Source organism: Dryobates pubescens, chromosome 18, assembly GCF_014839835.1.
Source record: "Dryobates pubescens isolate bDryPub1 chromosome 18, bDryPub1.pri, whole genome shotgun sequence".
Taxonomy (NCBI): Eukaryota; Metazoa; Chordata; class Aves; order Piciformes; family Picidae; genus Dryobates; species Dryobates pubescens.
This window is the reverse complement of record NC_071629.1, coordinates 2,395,106-2,414,233: the sequence shown is the minus strand read 5'-3', so window position 1 is coordinate 2,414,233 and position 19,128 is coordinate 2,395,106. Positions and strand designations below refer to the sequence as shown.

The 19,128-nt window shown below is 43.1% G+C and overlaps 1 long non-coding RNA gene across 4 annotated transcripts; it reads left to right on the top strand.

Annotated features, from left to right (window-relative positions):
* Positions 1-3,174: 3,174 nt before the first annotated feature.
* On the top strand, positions 3,175-12,528 carry LOC128898100 (uncharacterized). Of its 4 annotated transcripts, XR_008462703.1 has the most exons (5): positions 3,175-3,641; positions 6,008-6,121; positions 7,391-7,496; positions 8,351-9,348; positions 12,282-12,528. It is a non-coding gene; the product is annotated as an uncharacterized LOC128898100 (long non-coding RNA). The 4 variants fall into 4 exon arrangements; XR_008462702.1 differs by lacking the exons at positions 6,008-6,121; positions 7,391-7,496 and having other exon boundaries at positions 8,351-8,524; positions 9,261-9,348; XR_008462704.1 differs by lacking the exon at positions 6,008-6,121.
* The last annotated feature ends 6,600 nt before the right edge of the window (positions 12,529-19,128 follow it).

Genomic DNA, 19,128 nt, shown 5'->3' with positions numbered 1-19,128 from the left:
ACTAGCCTTGGACTTTATTTCAATCCCAAACTGTGCCCAGAGTTAAATCATCATCCAGAAGTCTGAGATAGGTTTTCTGGGACATATCTTAAAACTATTGCTCCTCCCCACATTGCTGAATGAACAGAGCAAGGAACACAGCTCTAAAGCTCATGTAATGGTGCCCCTCTCCTGTGTCACCTCATCTTCTTGGTGGACAAGAGGAGTGGACTAGCACAAGTTCATTCCCTTACAGGGTTTGCCTACTTCAATCACATTTTAGTTTACTTTTTGCCTCAGCTGAGATTTCTCTGTTACATTCTTCTGTTCAAGACAAGGTTAATTTGTTGGTGGTGTTTTTTATCAAGAGTTTTTCATTAATATCTCCATGCAGTTGAAAAGCTGGGACTAAAATTAGGGGCTTGGCTTTTGTCACTGAGACAGATAAAACTAAAGACATCTGTTTCCCTATCTGCAGCCAGAGAAATGGGACAAAAACAGGATAAGAAGCTTTGTCTCCTGCCTGGGTGTGCATTCTGCTTTTAGAAAGACCACAATCCATCTCTCAGTTGGTGTTTTTTTGCCCTGGAGCACAGATTTATTAGTAATGGGAAGGAAATTTTTAGTAAACCTTGGAACATAATACAATAGTTCTTTGCTAACATAAACTTGTATTAGTGTTGGTCAGCATTTTGTGCACCCAAGGTGAGACACATGCTGAGAGAAATTCCTAGAGGCACAATAAAAGGTGCAGGTTATAGAGAAGTTGGGAATGTATTTGCTGAAATGAAGGCAGCCCAAATCAGTTCCTGATCTTCTCTTGTATGAATATTGGATAGGGGCTGTGGATCTTTATCACTCAGCTGCCATTTTGTGAAGTGTTTCTTTGTCAGCTCTAAAAGGTGCCTGCCCCCTTCAGCTTGTTCAGCTGAACCTCTGTGTTTTATATGATATCTTACAGATGGCTTGTTCTGGATAACCACAAGCAACTGTAGCCACATCTCTGTATTAATAATTTACAGTAAAGGTGCTATGCAATGGCTTTAAAAAAACACAGTCAAATGTACATCATGCCAAGTTTGGGAATCCTCATGTTAAATAGATGTGCCTGGCTTGGTCTCTTTAAGGTGTCAGACCGAGTACAGAAACCTGTTAAACAACGAAAAGTGAGTAGAAGTGTATGGGGAAAGCTGCACTGCAAGACAGTTTGGTTACGTTCCAGTGAAACCCCTTGAAATGCCTCTCCAATGTGTCATTAATAGTCACTTAAGGTTTCTTTCATAAAGCAATAATACAGCAACACAATAAAAGAAAGAATGGATACTGTAATTTGATATGATGTAAGCTGTACATTGGTGAAAAATCCTGTGTCTTAAAGAGCTGGGTCCCACAAGGGTCTTTTATGACAGAGAAATAGATCTAATTTAATGCATGGGGTTTATTTACAGTTGATTGTGTTCAATCTAGAGATCTTTGGAACTTGTTGATACTGATTTTTTTATTTACCTCAAACTGATTGTGATACTCTATTTTGTCATATCCTTGTGAAGCACCTGAAAATAAAGGGTGATAAGAGACTTTTTAAAACTCCAGTTTAACTTTTGTATGTCCTCTCATCTCTAGGGCAGACTGCCAATTCCTTCTCTCTAAATTACGTTTTAATGTTAATTGGTAAGCTTGGCTAAATCTCACCTGCTTCACTAATGCTGGGGGGAAAACCCTTCACCCTTGAAGTGCTGCAACACATTCCTGGAAGAGATCACCAAAGGACCATGCAGGACATATTCATGCATTCAGTTCTTTGTGCATCTCAACTTTTGAGTAGTGATTCCATTTTCTTTTCTTGGCAATTTCTTAGCAGAAAGGTGGGGAGGAAAGGCTGCTTTTATCCATCCTGGAGCAGTGACACACATTGGTAAAAGAACAAGTCAGGTAGCAAATACATTTACCTCAGTCTGGCTCTGTGATAATCTTCCAGATAAAGCAATCTGCAAGTCCAAGGGTTGTAAATAATGTAGTACGTGATGTAACCTGCAGTGTAACTGCTTAAGAGAAACTGCGTAAGTAGTGTGGCTGTTTTAATGGCAGGTTATCCTTTAGCAGGTATTGTAAAGAGATTTTTTTTACTGCAGCAGTGTGGTTATCTTGTAGTGAAAGGTCAGAGTGTTGCTGAATCAGATTCAAGTACAGAAAATGTATTTTGAATATGACAAGAAAGTGGGGTGCTACAAAGCCTACACTTGTTCACAAGGAGCATTGGTGTGCACTAGACTCTGTAGTTTTTGTTTCAAATTGCAGGGATTCTAAGAAGCAGAGCTCAGGTATGTGCTGAGGGTAAGCTGCAGTCAAGAAAGACTGCAACTGAAACCATTCTGGAAGTGACCACGTTATTGATACTACCACAGCACTGACGTGCTCTTCTTGTAGGGCAGAGCAAGAAACAAAACTGAAATCAGCTGGAATCAAAAGTTGGAAAATCTTCTTGTTACACTCATTTATTTATTTGAAGAAACTTTGTTATGTTTCAAAGTCTGATGGCTGGATCTGGTTTGTGTTGGATTTAAAAAAATAGCCTATCAGTTGGAGGAGGAGAAGAGGAAGGAGGCAAATGGAAGTCTCAGCACTGACCTGAAAGCGGAGAAAGGGGCGTGCATTTGGGAGTTCTGAGTTTACTGTGGGGCAGAGTCAGAACATCATCCAAGGAGCAATTAGTTCTCTGCCTTTTCACTACAGTCTGTAGGACATTGCTTTTGCTGAAGGAGCTGGAAGGAACTCCTTTGCTGTGATCAGGTAATAGGTCTGTCATGGGTTGAAGTGTTGCTAACATTTTTGTGCTTTATTTGTAGCAGTCCTAGTACCAATGTTTGAGAAACATGTAGCTTGCTATCTGTTTGCACCTCCCTTGGAACCTCTGCAATACAATGGTAGTAGAAAGAATGTTCTCCAAAGCTGATTTGAAGCAGATTAAAGCAAAGAGAAGTGGTGGAGATATTCAGAGTGAAGCTCAACAGGGCTCTGGGCAACCTGATCCTCCACTAGGAAGATGTCCCTGCTGACTGCAGGGAGGGTTGGACTAGATGACCTTTGGAGATCCCTTCCAACCCAGACATTCTATGAAATGAGCTTCTGAAATGACCAACTTCCACCATTAACCAAAATTGGTGCTTTACATGGAGCTCTTCGAGGAAATAGGTGTAGTCTCCCTAGCCTCTAGTTGTACAATGCATAAGGTTCCACTTGACTTTGCTGTGTTCCAGAAACAAAAGCTGTGAAATACAAAGCTAATAGCTGCCCAGGGTATAAAGAGGCTATAAAGAGAAATGTCACTGGTGGCCTCTGCAGCCTAGGCCAAAGGTGTTGCATTCAGTAAAGAGCTGACCATGTAACAGGATGTTTGGGGTTTGTCATCTACCTCATTAAAACATCTCACCCCAGTCAAAACTGCAAATTGCTTTTCTAGATCTTTGTCTTAATCAACTTTAAAAGCCCTAGGTAAAGGTGTTGTGTTTATCACACAGCTGAAGTGCTGACACTCAGCAGCTGGGAGCTGAAGCCAGAGGGGAGACTTCCTGTTAGCCAGCAGAACAAAGCCTACGTATGAACTGGTGCTTCACACTTCTGCCTCACGTCTGAAGAAGGATCACACCACTGCTTCTACTGAGGTACATGTTAATTTCTCTGTTCCTGTGAGTGAGACTCTGGGATCTTTTGTAAAACAATCCTCATGCAGAGCAGAGAACAGCCTTGTCCCCTGCTGGAAAATTAAGTGTTGTGCTTTCAGACAGCAGTGTTCTTGCAAATATTTACTAGACATAGATTTTTTTATAGATCATTGTTTATCCTTTGAAAAGTGAAGGTTAAAGTTCACCTTTCACTGCTAATCTCACTGCATTTGGAGTGTGTGTGTTCATAAGCAGCTAGCTCCTGTCAGATGAAGAAATCCATGTTGGGGTTCGATCAGTTATGGAGAATTTTTGAGGGCACCACCCTGAAAACGCTTGTGCTAACTTAAATGCACTTAATCTTCCACAGACTTTTGAGTGTATGTCCATTTCTTCCTGTTCAGTTCTATGAATCACTCACATAGAGGCCATCACACATTCAGGATCTTGTGCAGTGAATGCTGAGAATTTTTAAAGGCCTTTTTAAATAAAGGCAAGATGACAGTTTGGGAGTGTGCTAAGGTGTCAGGTTTTGTGGCCATTCATCCTTGCCAGAGTGGATTTGTGATTGCAAAAGAGAAAAGTTATCCAGCAATACTTAATGGTAGATGAAGACAAGTACAGGATTCCTTCTCAGCTTCTGTCCTAACAAAGTCATCCCTCCCAGCTCCACTGGAGCTACTGCAAAGGAATGAAGAATACAGAGTACCTGGAGGACTAAATTCCTCTCTAGATGCATTTGGGAACTAGTGCTTTCCTGGAGGAGTTTTGCACTCTAGGTAGATGCATTTAATTTATAAAATGAAGTTATTGTACCTGTTTGCTGTTCATTATTCTGCATTCATCAGTAATAGTTACAATGAAATAAGGGAGTTTGCTCAGCTTTTTTCCTCCTTTTTTTCTTCTTCATTGACCAAAATGGTACTAAGTAATACTTCAAAGTGGTTAACTTTATCAATTGAGGCAATCAGTGGGTTGTTGTTATAATCCTCTGATGCCAGTGATGTGCATTTGGAATCTTTTCTGTGCAATAAGGGAGATACTGGAATAGGCTGCCCAGGGGTTTTGTGGATGCCTCCTCCCTCGGGGTGTTCAGGGCCAGGCTGGATGAGGCCTTGAGCAGCTGAGCCTAGTTGAGAGGTGTCCCTGCCCATGGTGGGGAAGCTGGAGTAGATGATCTCTGAGGTCCCTTCCAACCTAAGCCATTCTATGGTAGTATGAACTATTCTAAGTAACTTAATTAGCTGTCACTATTGTATATTGTAATTGATAATGCTTGCCATGATGAATTTGGGCAAAGCAGGTTTTAAGTCAATAATTCTTGACTGAACCAAGACCAAAGTAACAGCTCAGCACAACTTGGTGTGTTTAAATTGCAGAGCCATCTACTGTGGGGTTAGTTCTCTGCATGTGGTACATCAGAGGAAAGAACTTCCAAGGAGAGGGATAGGAGAATTCCCTTAATAATTTCATCTTTCTCAAGTCTTAGGGAAGCAGAATAGCCAGTAAGTGTTGACACAGAAGAGCTGCTACTGCAAAGCAGGGGACAGTTTGTTACACAGTTACTCACAAATACTCTACTCACAGTCTCCACATACTACACAGTGATTCAGGAGTCACATCAGCAGTAGTGTCCTTAAATTCTTTGCTAATCTAGCGGGGGAAATGCATGCTAGGAAGTAAGTTTTTGTTTCAAACAAAACCCAATCAGAGCAGCAGTAATGCAGCAAGACTTCCTTTGTTCCAGGGGCAGAAACATTTTAGTCATGTTTTAATCATCATTCTTACACTCCTGATCCATGTCTTTGGCACATCTTTAAAAACAAAGTGTATTCAAGGAGCTTTGTCTTCAAATCCATGCAAAGTTTGTTACCTTTGAAAGATGACATCACTCTAAATGGAGAACAAATAAACGCTTGTCAAGCATACCTTAGGGACTTGAAATGTGTGTTGTTAGGGGAAGGCTTTGCAGATGTATTCAAACCCTCAGAACTAGCAAGAGTAGAGAGCCATTTCTATGGACCTGCTTAGCTGTCATAAAGGAAAATATGGAGGTGTTACCAGGGAGCTGTATCTGTTGTAAGTTAATAAGTAATTCTCTCTAGAGAAGGATGCTGTAAAACAAGCTCAAAATCCATGATCCTTGACTTGCTACAGTAAGTAACAGTAGCAGAAAGGAGAGTGTGTTCTGCAGCTAGCAAGAGCCAGGAGGAAGCTGTCCTTTAGCACATTCAGCTTCAGGATGAAACTGTGGTTTACTACAATCAGCTTCAGGATGTCCATTCTTCAAGTGCTGCTGTTCCTTCTGCTCATGGCCAGCCAGTCACTGAGTGAACGTAAGCCCTGGTTGTGTTTTCACTTCATAGCTTGTGCCAGAACAGGAATGTGTCTGTCCAGGGCCTGCCTTACCTGTGGTGGTGGTGCTATGGTGTTGCAGTCCCAATGGGAGGGCTTCTGAGGAAATTCTCCTTAGGGTTCAGGTACAGTTTATTTGTACTTACTGGGAAAATGTTAAGATGTCTGTGTGACAACTGCTGACCTGTGTTTGCTGTCTTGAAGTTCTTGAGCTCTGTACTACCAAGAGTACAGTGAGTTTTTTACAGAGACATGGCTATGAATGACAGCAATACTTGGATTAGGGTGGTGGTGGTATAAAATCTCTCTTACAATAGCAAAGCAGTAATATTAATGATGCTCTGATACAACTTTCTTCCTGTCAGAAGGATCAGCTCAAGAGATCTCTTCCACTTCTGTCTTTCTGGCTTCATTCTAAATACATTCCACTCCTTGTGAAAAGTTCAGCCACAATTACACTCGGGTATATTGGCTGCTTTGGGCGGTTTTGAGCATCATAATGGTGCTTGGCCTTGCAATGCACAATCCTGGATGTAATTTTCTTTCCCAGCTGTCAGTGGTGTCTTGCAGTTGCTTGTTTGGTTATACATTTTAAGTCAAGATTTGAGGTGCATCTCCATGAATCTTGGACATAAGCCATTTGGGGACATTCAGAGTGTGGCCAGCAGGTTGAGGGAGGTTCTCCTCCCCTCTACTCTGCTCCAGTGTGGAGTAAAGCTGGATTACTGGGTCCAGTTCTGGGATTCCCAGTTCAGGAGAGACAAATGCCAGAAAAATGCTGAGGGGCCTGGAGCATCTCTGTGAGGAGGAAAGGCTGAGAGCCTTGGGGCTATTTAGCCTGGAGAAGAGTAGCCTGAGAGGTGATCTGCCCAATGCTGATCAGTATGTAAAAGGCAGGGGACAAGACAATGGGGCTGAATTCTTTTGAGTGGTGCTCAGCAATAGGACAAGGGGCACATGAGGAAAAACTTCTTTCCATTGGGGGTGCCAGAGTCCTAGAGCAGACTGCCCAGAAAGCTTGTGGAGTCTCATTCTCTGGAGAGGTTCCAAATTCTCCTGGACAGGATCTGGGCACCCTGCTGTGGGTGACCCTGCTTTAGCAGGGGGCTTGGACTGGATGACCTCCAATAGCACCATGCTGGGACTGTGGGAGCTGTACAATTTCCTGGCAAACAGAGAGATGGGTGCAAAGTCAGGAGTGAGTTAAGCAGCTGAACCCTTCATTGCTCAAATCATTCCAAAATTTTAAAGGAGCACGTCACTGAAAAGTAAGATTTAGTATCCTCTACCAGTACATCAGATGAAGATTAAATTTCTGATGTAATTAGAAATCCACCCACTAACAGTGTGTTACTGTCTAATTGCATTAAAGAAATATGTGTTTTCATTCACAGCCAACTGCACAGGAGTTAAGGACTTAAATGATTGCCTGGATGTTACAGACAGCTTCTGTCCTGACAATGTTTCTTGTCAATGTAAAGATGAAAAACCTTTTTGCAGGTAGGGTGTGGAGTTGGTTGGTGTAAATGAGTGCTATGTACACTGAACTTCTCAAATAAACTCTTAGTGATGAACTGAATTCAGACTCTACAGTGTAATCCACAAAAGGAGACAATGATCTTCATTCACAGCCTGCACACAGAGCATCAAACCTGGGGGTCTGAGTGCAGCATTTTCTTTTTCAGAATATCTGTAGCCAGGTAATGCATAGTCCAGGTAATCATTTTAATCCTCAGCTTTCACATGCTTTTTATTCTCAGGCACATCACTTTAGACCCAGATTATGCTGTGTAATGGCAAACCAGGGTTTTTTCCCAGGTTGATCAAAATTTTTTAGATTGAAAAGTGCAAATCTCTTCATATCCTGGTGCTTGTTCACTGTCAAATGACAGACAGCTGTGTGACATTTTCAGCTGTATCTGTTCTGGAAATTCAGAAGCTTTGCCATGCTTACAGCTGGCAGAAAGATCTCTGACCTGCACTGTGCCATGGTGTGGGTAATATAACAGAGCTTTATAGCTTAGACTTGCTGGAGTGATGAGTCATAACACCACAGAATGGCTTAAGTTGGAAGAAACCTTACAGATCATCTGCTCCAACCTCCCCTCCACAGGCAAGCACACCTCTCAATGTGGACTTTATCTAGAGCTTAGCAGAGGTCATTTGCCTCAAATCTAGGGTAAGGTGTGTATTACTAGAATAATCCTTAGGCAAGCAGAAAAAACCCACTGAATCCCATGACCCCTGCAGTATGCAACAATAAATAACAATATAGCAAAATATTTGACTATTTTGACACTACATATTTTTAAGTTCAAGTGATGATGCTAACAATGTCACGTTTTTATTGACAGGTGTGATTACTACAGAGTGGACTGGAAGGAATATTGGTACATGGGCCCCAAATGTAACCATCTTTGGAACACCCTAGATTTCATTTTAGTAGCTACTCTTCCTGGAATAGGACTGGTTCTCATAGTTGTGGTAGTATTTCTCGCTGTCATCTACTTTCAAAGTAACAATACTGGGTGAGTTACTGTGGATGCAGTTGGAAGGGCTTCTATAATCAAAATGGCAGGAAAGCAAAAGAAGCCTGGTTCTCTAATTGGTTTTTAACCTCTGGGTATTTAAACCAACAGTCATGCCATGCAGTGTCCTCTGCCAAAATCCTGTTCACACAATATAAAAGTAAATCAAAGCATCCTCCAGAGCACTGAAGAGTTACTCAGCATTTTACTGCTGTGTGCACAACTTCACTCTTGAGTCGTTGCTGCTCTTCTTTGGGTCTAACCAGGCAAGCTTTAAAGATTGATAAGCACATTTACTGCTTTAGCTCATGACTACCAAGTCTGCCCTGCTGATTTATTTGCTCTTAAGGGTTGGTTTTCTTTCCACAAGTTCTTTTTTTTTATTATTTATAAACACTGGCAGGAGCCTTGGTGATTAAACACAATTTCTCCCATTCTTTCGCCCTAGGCATTGGCAATTTGAGCAGCTTTTTGCTTTCAACACTTGATCTTATTTTTTCCAGCTGATGCCTGTCCCAAATACAGACACAATGTGTTTCTTCCTTCATTGAGCTCCATTAGTGTGCATCACTGGTACTTCCTCTGACATAGAAAAAGTGTGAGAGTACATAGCTCTGTCATAGTCATTGCCACAGTGCATCTAAACCTATGATACAGTGCTGAACTGATCTGCAGTACAAAAGGAGTTGCCAAAACTGTTGCTAATGCTCTAATTTCATGTTGTTGTCCCAAGCAGGAAGCAGACAGCTTCTCCATACCAGGAAGCACAACGTAACCCTGCATTCACTGCTGAAAGGGATGGTAGCATGGGGCACCAGCCAAGGGTAAGAGGTGTTGGTGTGGGGGCAGATCCCATGTTCCCAGTTCTAGTGGAAGGCAGGCCTGATTCTGTGATTCAACTAAATGGTATATGAACAGCAACAGCAACAAAAAGTCATCTGGTAAAATTAAAGGTAGTTTGAGTTTAAAGTCTTCCTTCTGTTTGCCCAGTGTTTGATTTCTAATGCATGTGAGACAGTGAAATTCTTCATCGAGGCTGAAGTTAATCTGGTTTGCACAGGAGAAAACAAAGAAGTAGGGATTAATTTAAAAGGATGTTCAGCTAAATATTTCCTTTTAGACCAGTTAGAAGACCATCATTAAGAAGAGAGATAACTTGGATATGAGCTCAGGCTATGTGCTGCAGCCTCTTCCTTGCATCATCACTGTGCTGTCCAAGCTGCTGGCTGAGCTGGTTCCAGTCTGATCATCTCATGGTCACTGAATGCTGTTACTGGTGCTAGTGCCTGTGCAAGGAAAGGGGCAGGAGTGCATGGCCAGAAGGGAAGGGCTCAACAGGCTGTCCGTACTGCAGTTTAAGCTGCTTGAAGCCATGCCTATATGGTTTCATTTGGCTGTTTACTAGTTAGGCTTCACCAGAGGAAGAACTGGCTGTTTGTCTTGAAGGCTCTCTGCTTGTTTCATTTCTGCTGTGAAGGCAGCCACAGCCTCCACTCCAGCTCAGTCAGTTAATGACTTAGAGTTACAGTGATGTATTGATAGTACTTCAGGTATTTACAGTTTGCCTTCTTTATGCTTCCATTACTGGCTGTTCTCAGGGTGTTAGGAGGCCTGACTCGGTTTTCTCTGTTCCTGTATTCTATTTCCCTATGTGCAAAGTAAATTTTGGAAGTACAGGATGTGTCAGAGCGCAGGCAGAGAGGTCTAGTAAAGATTTGATCTATGTTGTTTACTTCAGAGACAAGAAATCAGCCTTACTTTAGTAATGAAGATGTATGTGGTCACCAGCTGGTGCTGAGCAGCATAACTGCACAGATGACTTAAGACAAACCAGGTGGTACAAGCTGAGAACCTGACCCTTTGTGAATAAGCACCAGACAGTTCTGCAGGCCCACAGCCTCCAATCCAAACTTTATGAAAAGTAGAAGTCTTTGTTTCAAAGACATTTTTTCCAGTTGGGAAGAGAATGAAAATTTCCAGCACAGGTTGAATTGAGCAACATGACCCTTCCTTCCTGGTCATGTTGTGAGTGAGGCTTTCCAGTGACACTTCTGGAGGTTAGAGGAGGATCAGTGCTGATGATCAGATGCATATGGCTGTACCAAATGCATTGTTTATCTTTCTCATCTCTCACCTGCATAATCTGCATGATAGCACACAGCTCCTTGTAGAACAGAAGTGTTGTTGGCAGAGTTTTAGCGGTGTTGGTTCAGATTCCCTACAAGACAGTTAGGTTTAGGGATAAAAAAATGGAACTGTTTCCTGCTTGTTTTTTTGTGGGTTGGTTTGGTTTGGGTTTTTTGTTTGTTTGCTTGGGAAAGGAGAAAGTCCTTTAAGTCAGATCTGAAACTGAATTACCTGGATCACCTTTGTAACAGTATTTCCCTGGGACCTTTGCAACATTCAGAGTAGACAAAGTCATTTATAGGATGACAAAGGTGATCTGTAACAGAGCTGGAATGTGCACTTTGGTCCCCAGAGGGCTAGGTACTGCCTTTTTGGTCAGGCTAACACTCAGCCATGCTAGCGTTCTCTATTAGCCAAGATGTGCTTCATAGTAGAGATCATTGCCTCGACTAGTGAGTATCAGAAGAAAAGATGGATAAATGCCTTTCAAAACAAGGACAGAAACATGAAAGGGAATGTATTTGTGTGTGTGTGTGTGTTCATTTCCTCCTTCGGTATTTGAGTGATGGTTTTACATATTAAGCAGTGCAGAAATGAAGAAGACATTGTAGGATGACTGAGAAAAGAAGCTAATAATCAAGTCTGAAACAGTATTTCCTGTTAAAGATACTTGTAAAGTTCCAGTACCTTGGAAATGCAGGGGGCTGGGGGGGAGAAAAGCGAGGCCTGAGCTGCCCTTCACCAGGAGATGGTGCTGTTTAATTTTAATTCCCAATTCCCTTCAACCGATGCTGGCGTTTTCAAGGTGTGCTTTAGCCCCAGCCCTGCACACTCTTGGGGGAAAAGCCCAGCTGTCAGAGGAACTGCTCTGGGTAAGGGCAGCAGTGCTTATTGCTTTCTCCTGCTGCAGGCTGCAGCCCACAGGCAGCCTGTAGGATGCTGCTGCCTGCCTCATCTCCTTGCTAGATGTGGTTGTGAAAATGTGAACTTGTAAAAAACCCACTACCCAGAACATGGCTTCTCTCCCGAGGGTTTTGAGCACAGCTTCAGATCACTTTATGTTTAAACAAGGATACCCTTAGCAAATGAACATCAGTTATTAGTTTAATGAACGATATAGAATATTTTCTTTGTCTTTTCATGATGTTTTCCTTCTTCCTATATCAGTGTGCTTGGCAAGGCAGCAGCCAGTCTTTAAATGACAATGTTCAATTGATCTCAGGTGTTGATCACCGCATTTAGTTTATTGTTTTGACTCAGTTTTGCATAAATCTGAGAGAAATCGACTCTCTGAGGGAGTGGCATCTTTCTGAAATGTTTAAACATGAAAGATTCAACAGACCCTTAACAGCTTACATAATTGTGCAGACTTCACTGGGTGGCTGTTTCTCTGTCCTGTCTTACAGGCATTAGCCAGATAAGTAAAGACTTTTCTCCTGTTGAGTCTTTTAAATAAATTGAATTGACACATTTGAAAATGTTCAGAGCAAACAATGTGTTTTGTAACTGATAAATCAGTTTATGCAACTCTTTCACACCCAAGACAGCTGCTAACACTCTGCCTGGTGAGTTGCTTTTGTCATCTGTTGTGATTTTGCTCTGTGTAACCACCTGATCCCCCTACATATAGGATAACTGGGTTGGACAAATTCCAAAAGTTGTAGTAAGACAAGACCTTGATGTCCCAAGCCCAAGTCCATCAGAGAATTACAGGTATGCTGCAGATTTTCTGTCTCGTTGCTCCTTTCCACTTTTTATTCTGATTAGGAGTTTAAGAATTACTTTGTAGTGTTACCAGTAGCAAAGGTCCAGTAGGTGGCCACGCTTTGGCCTGGATTGTTCACATACATTTGGTGGCTTAAGTCTTTTGATAGGAAGAGATTCTTTTTCCTGTGGTTTGGTTTGTTAGGTTTTTTGAATTCTTCTCCTCTACTTTGCATAATTCTAACGGCATTGCTGCAGTTCTTGAATTGCAGGAGTTTTAGGACTGATTTGTGAACTAGCACACAGGATTAAATTGAGAAACTTGCTAGTTTGTTTTCCTGATGTATCACCAAAAAGAAAAAGTCAGCGTGTGTTTCTCGTGCTTGTGAAGCTAAATCAACATACTGATTTATCCAAAGGCTCGTGTGGTTTTCCTCTCACAATTACAAATGTATTTGTTTTCATTACTTGTTGGAAATACAGCTTCCTTAGTTGTATTTCCTTGCTTTAATCCTCTCACTGGCAGCAGCCACCTGTTGTAGCTCCTACCCACAAGTTTGCAGAGAACTTGTTTACCATGAGACAACTAAATGATGGCAGAATCTCCTAAACAGCAGGGTTAGACTGCAGAAACAGACTGGAGCTCTCTGATATTTCAGTTCATCAAGGAGGCCTGATTTTTTTTGTATTTTTATTTTTTAATATAGCATCAGAATGGCTTAGGTTGGAAGGGACCTCAGAGATCCTCTACTCCAGCTTCCCCACCATGGGCAGGGACACCTCTCAACTCAGCTGCTCAAGGCCTCATCCAACCTGGCCTTTAACTCCCCTAGGGAGGGGGCAGCCACAGCCTCCCTGCGCAGCCTATTCCAGAGTCTCACCAGTCTCATACTGAAGAACTGTTCTGACAAGATCCATTCCAACCCTGCTCTCCCTCAGCTGCCAACCATTCCCCCTTGTCTTGTCTCTAGACACCCTCATGAAAAGCCCCTCTGCAGCCTTTCTGTAGGATTCCCTCAGCTCTTGGAAGGCAGCTCTAAGGTACCCTTGGAGTCTTCTCTTCAGCCTGAACAACCCCAGCTCCCTCAGCCTATCCTCATAACAGAGGTGTACCAGCCCTTGGATCATCTTTGTGGCCCTCCTCTGGACTTGCTCCAACAGCCCTGTGTAAAACACTTTCAAAATCATCATAGGAATGTAGAAAATCAGATATTGTGGCACTGTGCAGTGTAACAGTGAGGGGGGAAAAAAGCTCAAAGAGTGTGTTGCTGCTTTAAATTCTTTTTTTATCTGTGTTTGCAGAATCAGGGCTTGATCATAGCATGAACTTAGAGGACTGAATATCTAGACGATGTTGCCTCAATGTCATGCATGCAGTAGTGAGCTTTGTTCTTTTGATATTAAAAATAGTGTTAAACTCACACTTAGATAGGTTGCAGTTTATTACTACACATAATTCAACAGCCTCTTTTCACTCCTTTGTATAGGCATGTGTATGCTCAGCCATTAAGGAGACCTGATCCAACACCAGACTATTCTAACCAGCGCCCTCAGTACGATCGGTTCGGCTACCAAAGGGATGATTTGCCCTATGGAGCTTATGCAGAGGGGAGGCCGTATCGGGTATGTATCAATAACCTCCCTGTGCATGTATACTGCAGCATCTTCTGCCTTGGTACTGAGGAAAAGTAATTAGATGAAAAGGAGTTGTGATGTGCTTTGACTGTGCTTAACCTGGTTTAGTGAAAGGTGTTCCATAGCAGAGGGGTTGGAACTTAAACCTACTCTCCCTTAGCTTCAAACCATTCCCCCTTGTCCTGTCTCTAGACACCCTCATGAAAAGTCCCAGTCCAGGCACTGGAAGGCAGTTCTAAGGTTCCCCCAGCTCCCTCAGCCTGTCCTCATAGCAGAGGTGCTCCAGCCCTTGGATCATCTTTGTGGCTTCCTCTGGACTCACACCAACAGCTCTGTGTCCTTATGCTGGGGACACCAGAACTGGAGGCAGTATTTGAGATGGGGTCTCACAAAAGCAGAGTAAAGGGAACAAGATAAGGATTTTCTTTCCAGAGCAGTAGTTCTGCTCTATGGATTTACCTGCAAAGGATCACTGCAGGGTCAAGAGAAACGTAGGTGGCCATGTCTAGCCATGTTTTATCTTCCACAACAGCCCTTTGATTTCTTTGGCTCTCTTTTTTAGACCACAGAAACTTCCTTCAGAGTTAAAAAATAAAAAATAAAGAATCTCAATAGCACCAAAACCATTCTGCTGTTGCTGCTTTCTCCTGGCCCTGCTGAGATGTTTTTAAATATGTCAAAGCCTGTAGTTTGTGTACACAAAGTCTTAATATGTTCAGTTATTTGCATGCAAATGATCTGCCAAAGCTGTTGCTGAGTGCCCCTTCAGAAGCACATACATCCAGACACTAATAAATACGTGAAGGTAATCAAACTGTTTTAGCAGCAAGCATACTGGGGAGTGTGTGGCATCCTACTGATTGAATTCTAATCTCTTTACAGAAATACTAAGCACTAGTGTTCCCTGTATCTGAAATGTCTTGGAATGCTGCATAATCAATGGATGATCCAAATGCTGAGAGATCAGTAAGAACTTGTGGGCTGGAACATAGAGGAAATAGCACCAGAAGTATTGCAGAAGGTCATTGTAAAACAAAACATGGTGTTAGCATCTGCTTTGTTACCTGTGTAATTGATGACAACCTGCTGTGAATACCCAGTAGAACCATAAAGTCATTTTGATTGGAAGAAACATTTAAGATCATCAAGTCCAATCCAACACTGCCAGGTCACCACTAAACCATGACCCCCAGCACCACATCTGCATGGCTTTTCAATCCCTCCAGGAATGATTTTATAGTACACATAGCTGCTTCTAAGTATTGCTTTAATTGTTGCACATCCCATTAGACCACAGTGTCCTCTTGTGATTAACAATATGTCCTGTGCCTATATGACAAGAAGCACCTACCACAGAAAGCTGCCCTTCCTCAGAAGAGGGTGTGAGAATGGAAAAAGTCTTCTCAAAGTTCAGCATGAGAAATGACAGACTTGCACATTGATCATTGTTTTTCCTTGCTGGCTCCCCAGGATGGTTTCTATCTCTATCAAAGGGAAAGAGGTTGCATTTTCCCCCTGTTTCTCAGGAAGGCTTGTCAAAGACAGCTTTTGCCAGGTGCAGGTTTTGTTCCTCTGTGCCCATTGGGCTCTCACATTGATTTGTGATGTTTGCTCAATTCTGTGTCTGGATCTCCCTCCTCATAAGCATGAGCTGTGTTTAATGCTGTTAGTAGGACCATGAATTTCTTTTAACTGTAATTACAAAGACTCTTTATGGCATTGTAGCATGGAGAGCCTGCTGTGCCCTGAGTGACATTGCTCTGGTTTTCCCCTTATTTAAAGAAAGAAAACAAATTACCATTTTGAATTGTGCAACAGGAACCTGTGTTCTTGCTCCACCAATGCCCAGTAACAGAATAAGGGGCAGTGAGCACAAACTAGAACCCAGGAAGCTCCAGCTCAACATGGGGAAAAACTTCTTTCTTGTGAGGGTGCCAGAGCCCTGGATCACGCTGCCCAGAGAGGTTGTGGAGTCTGCTTCTCTGGACATTGTGATCCTGGGCAACCTGCTGTAGGTGACCCTGCCATACTGGTGGGGTTGGACTGGATGATCTCCAGAGGTCCTTTCCAATCCCCACGGTGCTGGGATTCTGGGATTACCTGCAGACACAGGCAGAAGGAAGGGCTCTTTTCTCAGGCATAGCCACTTAAGCCTCACTGATAGTGACGGCGTTGTACAGACGTAACTGAGGCGCTCTGCTTCCCACTATCCCCAGATGCATCAACTACTGGAGTACTAACACAGCAACCTCACCTCATGAGCACACCCCTTGCCCCTTGTTTCTTCTTCACTCTGTCTTTGTCCTCTTGTTGATGCTAACAGCTGACATGGTTTGCCTTTAAAAATGCAGAGGCTTTCTTTGTAACTTGTTTTGTAAATAATGACAATAAATGAAGCTATGGAAAATTGACTAACAAAGATGCTGAAGTCCTGGATGGGTTTCCCATTTTCCCTTTTAATATTCACATGAAATGCTACTTTTGCTTAGTATTAGGTAATATGTAAAACCAATCCAGAATCTTAAGGTTTTTAGGAAGGTGAAAATATTGGCATTTCTTTTCTATCAGTCAGAATGCTCTCATGCTCTCCTTGCAGCAGCTCCATGCCTTAACTGCATCCTGGCACACTCCATGCTCTCTACAACTCTGTTATTGGCCAGACTGTATTGGCTTCCCTGTGTAAATACAGAAGCCAGAAACCTATTCAGACCCCTTCATGTCACTTCCTGCTCCTTGCAAGTACAGAGTGAATAGGTACAGCTTACTGCTGAGTAGAAAGGAAGGGTGGCTCCAAAGCTGGCAGTTTGGCTTGGCTCTGTACCTTAGCTGCCACCCTAGTCTTGTCTTCAGCAACAACTGCCTCTTTTGTTTTTTTCCTTTCTGGTTTCTCCCACGATGTGACAAGTACCCAAAGTGGGAAAGTTTCACTGCTTCTACTTCTACTGCCTGTGGGCATTTAAGTCTGGACCTAGGTGGTCCACATTTTGAGGGTGGATTTGCCAGCTGTAAATCATCTGCTCTGGCAGAGGAATTCTTCATGGATAGTTGAAATCACAGGCACCAAAGTTCATTATAAGGAATCCAAAGACTTTCTGAATGTGGACTGCATTAGTGTCTTCTGAGACTGCTGACAGCCTAGAACAAAGCTGATACATCCCAGTAGTAAGAAGGTTGTTGTTAAGGCACAAAGCTAAATGTTCATAATAACATCTGTACAGCCAGCAGCACCTTGCTCTGGCATCACCAGGGGCTGAACATGAACAATGGCCTTGCTTTACCCTCTCAGCCACTGTTCCTGCACCAGGCACACTCAGTGAAAGCATCCAGCAATCACCCAGTTATTTTGCAATTTCTGTCAGAAATAAGTGAAAAATGGTTATCTTCAGAAGCATACAGAAATTGTGTTGGCACATCTGCTTAGATCCTAGACTATCAGTTTAAACTATTTTGACCCCAGAAAGTCAGGTTCTTATGTGTCAGTGAATTTTATCAGTGAATTGCCTTTTTCCCCACCCTGCACTTCTTAGGCTCCAACAGTGCCATCATTTAACAAACTCTGGTTGTTGTTGACCTCTAGCTCTGTTTACTAACCCGAAAGTGATCACAGAATTTGAGAGTGTTCAGGAATGGGAGAAGAGACAACACAATCCTGTCAAATAACCATGGTGCTGGTAAGAGAAGAGCTGTTTGAATGGAAGTGGTTACAGTTTCACAGAATGAAGCTTTTCTCATCACACTTTTGCTGTCTGCTGTTTAGTTTCAGCCAAGATCAAGTTTGCAGGACATCAGCCATAGAGTAACCACTTGTGGTCAGGTCATCAATATTAACTTCAGGCAGTTGTATGTGAAAGGAAACTGGCTCTGGTGTCACTTCTAACAACAATAATACTAGTTAGCACCTTTGTGAACGTGCTACCTGCAAAGCATTGTGCTCTGGTGGTTTGCCTCTTGCCTGGAGAGCAGGGGAGCTGTGTGATGTTTTGGAAACTTTGTGCTCTGAAGGGTAAGGAGCCTTCTGGCATTTGAAGGAGACTACAGGAGAGCTGGAGAGGGACTTTTCACAAAGGCATATAGTGACAGGACAGCAGGTAATAGCTTCAAACTGAGAGAAGCTGGATTAGGGTGGATATTAGGAAGAAATTCTTGCGTGAGGGTGGTGAGGCACTGGAGCAAGATGTCCAGAGAAGTTGTGGAGGCTCCAAGCCTGGAAGTGTTCCATGCCAGGCTGGATGGGGTCCTGAGCAACCTGGTCTTGTAGGAGCTGTCACTGCCGCTGGCAGGGGGATTTGAACTAGATGATTTTCAGGGTCCTTTCCAACCCAAGCCATTCTGTGATATTTAGGTGTCTAAGTGTATGATGCTTTTAAGTGCTGAACAACTTCCCTGATGTAGTTACTAAGGTATATTCAGGTGCTAATTCTTTAGAAGCCTTTTTAATTTTTGTTTGTTTTGGGTTGTGTGTGTGTGTGTTGTTTTGTTTTGCTAGACCTACCAACGCTTACTGGGAAGAGATGCAGGTGTTCACACAGTGCCAGGGTTTTATTAATTGTGTACCTAAGACTGGTAACTGCTCAGAATGTATTTTAAGTACTAACTCCCACGTCTTTAATGCCATAGTACTGTACAGTAACGAAGCAAAGACAGTCACAGCTGCCTAGCCAAGGTGGCTTCACTTTTTTCGGAGGAGAGTGATGCTGTATCCCTCGATTTGGTATTTCCTGTAACCTCTGTTGAAACCTTTCCCCTCACCTTGTCTCTGCAATGGTTGCATATATGTAGAAATGCTTGCAAGTCACTGCATTACAAAAATGCAGCTGCACCTGACCTTGTTTCAGCAGAGTCTCCGGTGCCAGGGCAGGAGACGCTCATGTCGCGTACAAGGCAGCGTGCGCAGCACGGGAGCGGCAGCCAGTCGGTACCGGAGCAGTGCCTCGGGCACAGAGGGCACGGCTCGCGCCGGCCTGCTCGTATGCGAGGGCTGATGCTCGTGAACGACCCAAGCCGCGCGCTTCTGCCCGCGGGACAGCGGCCGCCCTTACCCGGAGCAGCCGCCACTTCGTTATTGTTTTTCCCGAGGCAGAGCTTCCTGAGGGGCATAGCTAAGGGGCAGGCAGAGCTGTGGCTCTGCGAGGGGCGGT